Raw genomic sequence first — 6,975 nt, forward strand, 5'->3', positions numbered from 1 at the left:
GCTTAATGTATGCAATGTTATGTACTAGACTTGACATTTGCTATACAGTAGAGATTGCCAGTCGTTATCAGTCCAATCCAGGATTAGATCATTGGACCCTAGTCAAAATGATCCTCAAGTATCTTCGGAGAACGAGGGACTACATACACGTGTATGGAGGATTTGATCCATACATGATACACAGACTCTGACTTTCAGACTGATAGAGATTCTCAGAAATCGACATCAGGGTCAGTGTTTACTCTGAATGGAGGGGATGTAGTTTGGCGAAGCATCAAGCAAGGATACATCGCAGACTCCAATATGGAAGCTGAATACGATGCTGCTTATGAAGTTGCTAAGCTTAGGAAGTTCCTTACAGATTTGGAAGTTGTTCCAAATATGTCTTTGCTGATCACTCCCTATTGTGATAACAGAGCGGCTGTGGAAAATTCAAAGGAACCTCGAAGTCATCGTAGAGGCAAGCTATAGAACGGAAATATCATTTGATCAGGGAGATTGTGCATCGCGGTGATGTGATAGTCACGAAGATCGCGTCGGAGCACAACGTTGCTGATCAGTTTACAAAGGCCCTCACGGCTAAAGTGTTCGAGGGTAATCTGGAGAGTCTGGGTCGACGAGACATGCAACATCTTGGTTAGGGCAAGTGGGAGATGATATTTGGGTATAGAGTATCCCCTAGTTTATTGTATATTGTACTTGTCTTTTCCTGTATTGTACATTAGTCTCTCGAGGCATTATAACAAGTGGGAGATTGTTGGGATTGGTGTCCTAATTCTCCCAAAGTCTCGTAGTTTGTAAACATTATATACATTGTTATTAATAAAATAAGAGTATTTTATTTGCATTTACTCATATCCAATAAACAAAGATCTATGGTTATTTTATGTAAACTTAAGCATGTATATGAGATATACAAGTGGATTATGCCTTAAGTAATAACCTAAAAAGATCTGTAGTATAAGGATAAAGTAGAGATACCTTATCCTGGTGACACTACGGATATGGCCCGCTTTGTAGAAGTTTATAAGTGTTGTGAATTACTACAGATAGTCTGATCCTGACCATTCATGTGGAGACATGAGAGCGGAGGTGTCCTATACAAAGAGTTTGTATAAAATCGGACCACGAGATGAGTAGTCTATTTATATAACGTCGTTGATACTTGAAACTTACATCTCACTTAAACGACCATAGATGACATGACCTTAATCCTGAGTGTTTTGGAAACTCCTGCCTTTGAAGGCAGTCCTTTGATTAGTACGGGTGAGAGTGGCCAGATTGCCAACTCAACAAACCTACCTTTTTGGGGATTTGTTTGATTGGAGAGCTGGGAACTTAGTTACACAAGATGGAATTCACTTCTTCCTTGAAGCAGAGGTAAGAAGATAGATTGCTTCCTTAAGGGCTGATTCTGGGTCTTGAACATAGTGGCCACATCATCTCTTTGGAAGAGAAAACTCAATCATAGTAGGGCTATGACTTATGTTCATTAGAGGAATCAGTGATACTTAAGGAGTTAGATGCTACAGAGACAAAACGGTAAATTGGCCCAACTATACTTACGAGCGATCTGTGAAGGGTTATCGCACTGTTGATTGGTTGATATGGACACCGAAATATATCTGTAGTGAGGAGAGTGTAGTTTTCAGTCTTTAGTGGAGTGCCCAATAGTTAACGGATGGTGGATCCCGTGACTAAAGAGTTTAGTTAGTTATTCACGTACCGTTGGAGCTTCAAGCTATAGATCCATAAGGTCCCCTTGGTAGCTCAATGGATTCAAGTTGAGAATCAGTTCTTGGGGTTGATTAAAAATGTTCAAATTGACAAGAGGAAATTTAATTATATAAGATATAATTGGTGTGATGCATGAGATACATCAAGTAGAGGATTAATGTAAATATAATTTACATTAAGAACCATAAAATAGAAAAAGAACTATGGTTTGTATGTTTCATGAGAGGAAATATTAAAACTATAAATTATAAATATAATATGGTAAGTTGGTTATCATATTTATTTATAATAATATTAATTATTTGATAATTAAATCTTTTTCTCTAATAACCGATTAAGTGGAAGGTTATTGGTGGTTTTATGGTAACCATGAGATAAAAGAAAAAATGTTTTCCTAAAATTAGTAGTTACTTGATTTGGAAAGTTACACACGGTGACAAGCTATTAAGTGAAAGAGTTGCACTAAACGATAGCTATAAAGAGACTAAACGATCGTGGAGTATGACTATACGATAGTTCATTCAGCTGATCATAGCTAAAAGATTGCATGACTTTGTCTATACGATAGTTTGTCATTTACTACACGATCGAGTGCATCGTCTATATGATAGACTGTGTTATCTCCCATTTACTCGATCGTTGTCCTCCAATCTCTTCCTCAAGCCAAGATCATACGGAGCCCACAACTCCTAGATTCTCACACCGAGAATACCAAGGTAATCATTATGGTGGTGTCCTCACTCTCTTCGAGAGTCAAGTGTGACTCAATTTGTTCGTGGAGGCCATTCATTGGGTTCGTGATTGTTGTGTTCGTTGTGTTCGTGCTATGCACCGATCGTTGTGTTCAAGGGTTGTGTTGTTGTGGATGCTCGTAGATTGATTGAGGGATTTTGAAGAATGGTTCTTGAAAGGTATGCATACTCTATCCCTTGATTCTATCGTTTAGCATGTTGTAATTTCATGTTGTGCATGACCAGTTAGTTCCGTTCTTGTACTGTAATTGTTTATGTTCAACTCGAATGGAATTTGGAACGATCCTTCCGCTGCTTATGGAAATCCTCATGCTTGATTTCCTTCATTAATGATCCTGAATTCTTCTGCTGATTACTTGTTAAATCCAACAATTGGTATCAAAGCGTGATTTAAGCACTCAATTCAAGTTAATTTTAGCTTGGTGGGTGATTTTCATAGGATGTATGAAAATGGTGGATTGATATGGTTTTTTCTAGTTTTGGAATTAAAATTCTTTTCAATTAAGTGTTAATTGTTATAATTGGCTCTTTTTTTATGGGTCTTAATGTGTGATTAAGAGTCTGTAAATTTTTTAGAGTCAATAGAGTTGTAATTAGGCGGTAATTGAAGAAAGAAACGAGGAAGGCCAGTTGAAGAAAACCAACTTTGATGCTATTGCTAGGCAGCGTTGCAATGCAGCCCTTAGAGCATTACAACGCTAAAAATTGGCGATCATCCAGTGGCGTCGCTACACTAGGATGGAGTGTTGCAGCGCTACTCATTCCAGCCTAAAAAGCGCGCGTGTGACTCGACCGACAGTTAATCAATTCAACTGGTTCGAGTCAAGGAGGTCTGGTTCAGCCCACTTTGGCTGGTTCAACCTATTTTAAAGCTTTGGGGGTCTGGTTTGGGCGGTTCGGGTCGGTTCGAGCGGTCCAGAAGCAGATTGAAGCCATTTCTGATTATTATTGTAATAATTTAGGCCTTTTACTTGTTTGAAATGCCGAAACTGGTTCATATTAGTATGTGTTTAATTATTTATGCATTATGAATGTATGTTATAATTAAATAAATTTTGTATGTGCATATAGAATTCCATGTAGATTTAAAATCCTACTATAGGAAGCATGAAGTATACATTGAAAGTATGTAATAAAGAGTTATAATATATAGTATGCATGTTTAGGGTTTCAAGTATTTAATATAAAGTGTTATATTAAATCTCGAAATGCTTGATGAATGTTATGGTTGATCAGCATGTCTATTGTTTTATAATTATTATAAAAACTAGATTAAACATTTAAAATCCATAATAAAGATAAAAAAATTTTGCTTACCTAGGTTAAGAAATAATAACTTATTTTAATAGTTAAAATAGGTCGTTATCTAGTAAAATTTGGTTACAAATTCAATCGGTCTATAATCCTATCTAAGGCTAGAGGTATTTAAGTCTACGATTTACGAAACACCTCCTACCTGGGGATTATGACCAGATAATTGAACGTCGTTAACCCAATTTTATGAGTATGCGTGAGCGATGTGAGATTTTAAAAGTGGTTTATCACCTAGACATCATAGGCTAAAATCCAAATATAAACGCTATACTTGGATGATCACCTAGACTTAGGTTGTTGATTAGCTAAAAAAAACCTAAGTAAATGTTTACCCCAAAAAAATATAACACTTCAATAGGAGATTAATAACATATACGATATGTTGTTCTTAGCTCTTATGTCCCTAAGAGTTCACACTGTGAGATTCATGCTCGACTTCGTGTCACCCTAGAAGTGACCTCCATTCGAAAAGTGTTTGCATGGGTCAATAGTAAGGTGAATAAGGGAAGTAGTGAAAGAGTAAACATGCAAAATACGAAAGCTAATAGAATCATTAAGCACTCTAATTACAATTAATTTGAGTAACAAGCATGCAAACACAGTTTCAAAGCAATAGGGTTTTAACATTACTACCTTTGTAAATTTTCACTTGCTCTTTGCAATTTCCACGGAATTGACCTTCAATTTCTTCAATAGACTACCAAAAGAATTTTCTCTACGAATCTCAACCTTGGATTGAGTGGTGGAACTCCAAATAGAAAGGGAATTTGAGGTGGATTGGAGAGAGTTTGAGAGAAAGAATTTTAGCAGAATTTTCTTTCTCAAAATCAGAAATGCCCTGCTTTAATTTGAGAAAATTGAAGAATTTATTCAAAATAAACATGCAAGCACTTCGTGATTAAGCCATATAACACTTCAAATGGCACTCAAAAATTGGGCTAGGTGTTTGAAGAAGGAAAAATCCACTCAATCTTACAAAATTGGGATAATTCTAATTTCAAATTTTATTGATTTTATTTTAAAAAAACAAATTAAATTCAAATTCAAATTCTGAAATTGAATTTGAAAATTGAAAATTAATTTAATATTTAAAAATTAATTAAACAAATTTAATTAATTAAATAAATAATATTTTAATATCAAATATTAAATTAATAAAACACCTAATTCAAAACATGAATCATATTCATGTAATTAATATTTAAATAATTATTTAAATACATTAAACTCTCCAAATACTTTTAATTATAATAAATTTAAATGTTAATTATATCGAATATAATTATCCAAACCCTAAATTAAAGTTGAACATTTCAAATTCAAACACTAAATTTTAGTCCAAGGTTTAATCTTTTACGAGCCAATAGAGAGACCTTATGGATCTACAAATCATGAGCTCTAACAATTTGATGTTAAATTGGCTCTTTTTAAACCAAATTAATCAATATTCGTTAACTATCGAGACATACCACTATAGTGCAATAGTTGCACTCTCCTCACTATAGATATATTTATGTCCACTTGATTTAGCCATAATTAGTAAATTGATTCTTCACAGGTCTTCGTATTTACAGCTAGGTCAAAATCATCATTTTACCCTTGTAAATACATCTTGCTTCTTAAGTCCCCACTGATCCTCTATTGAACACGTGGTTAATAGTCCAACTAATAAACTATATCCCTCTCTGTCATGAGAGGGAAATACCCTTTTGTTCAAGACCAGGAATCAGTACATAAGGGAACAACCTATTTGTTAACCCTAAAATGAGTAGGACTGAATTCCATCTTGTAGAACTATGTCCCCAGCTATCTATCCAATTTTATCCTCAAAATGGGAGGCTTATTGAGTGGTAATGTTGAACCACTCTCACCTATGCAGTTCAAAGGATAATCCCGAATAAATAGAAGTTCATAGTTAACTCAGGATTAAGATCGAGTTACCTTAGGTCATCAATTTGAAATAGTCGGTTTTAATAGTAGACAGTTGTTATAAAGAAAAGTGACTATTTCGTGGTCCGGTCTTATGCAAACGTCTTTTGTAGAATGTCTCCACTCGCATGTCTCCACATGAACGATTTCGGGATCACATCGTTTGTATCAATATACAAAGTGGATCGCATCCATAGTGTCCTTAGGATGAGGTACCCAATCTCATCCATATACTTATAGACCTTTTTGGCTATATACTAAAACTTGATCCTCTTTTATGTCTCTACATAAAGTTAAAGTATTCATACTATAGTCATGGATTTGTTTATTGGTTTCTATAACAGAATGCAATTTCAATAACATTTTTATTAAATGAAGTCTCAACAATACTTTTATTTAAAATAGAATATGTTTAGAAATTACAAATTGCAAGTTTTCGGACATTCCCAACAATCTCCCACTTGGACTAAAACTCCAGTGATTTATAAATAGATACAAATATACAATGTTGAGAAGGAGGGAGAGAAAATACAATAAACTAGGGCATATATATATCTTTGATATTCTCTCACTTGCCATAGATTTATGAAGCTCGTAGTCCCAGTTCTACTAGATGACCCTCGAATACTTTAGCCCTGAGGGCCTTCATAAATGGATCAACAAGATTATCTTCAGAGGCCATTTTCGTGACTATCACATCTCCTCAATGTACTATCTCCCTAATGAGATGGTACTTTCGCTCAATGTGTTTTCTGCGTTTATGGCTTCTAGATTCCTTTGAGTTGGCAACTGCTCCATTGTTATCACAATACAAGGTGATCGACAGATGCATATTTGGAGCTACTTACAAATCTGTTTGGAATTTTCTGAGCCATACTGCTTCTTTAGCTGTTTCACACGTAGCTACATATTCTGCTTCTATAGTGGAGTCCGCAATGCAACTCTGTTTGATACTCCTCCATATTATAGCTCCTCCATTTAGAGTAAATATTGATCTTGAAGTAGATTTCCTAGAATCTACATCAGTCTGAAAATCAGAATCAGTGTATCCTGTAAGGATCAAATCCTTAAGACCATACACGAGCATATAGTCCTTCACTCTCCGAAGATACTTGAGGATGTTCTTAACAACAGTCCAATGGTTGTGTCTAGGTTGGACTGAAACCTGCTGACTATTTCGACTGCAAAGCATATGTCTAGGCGTGTACACAACATAACGTACATTAAGCTTCTGATTGCTAAT

This window comes from Benincasa hispida, chromosome 6 (genome assembly GCF_009727055.1).
Source record: "Benincasa hispida cultivar B227 chromosome 6, ASM972705v1, whole genome shotgun sequence".
In the NCBI taxonomy this organism is placed as follows: Eukaryota; Viridiplantae; Streptophyta; class Magnoliopsida; order Cucurbitales; family Cucurbitaceae; genus Benincasa; species Benincasa hispida.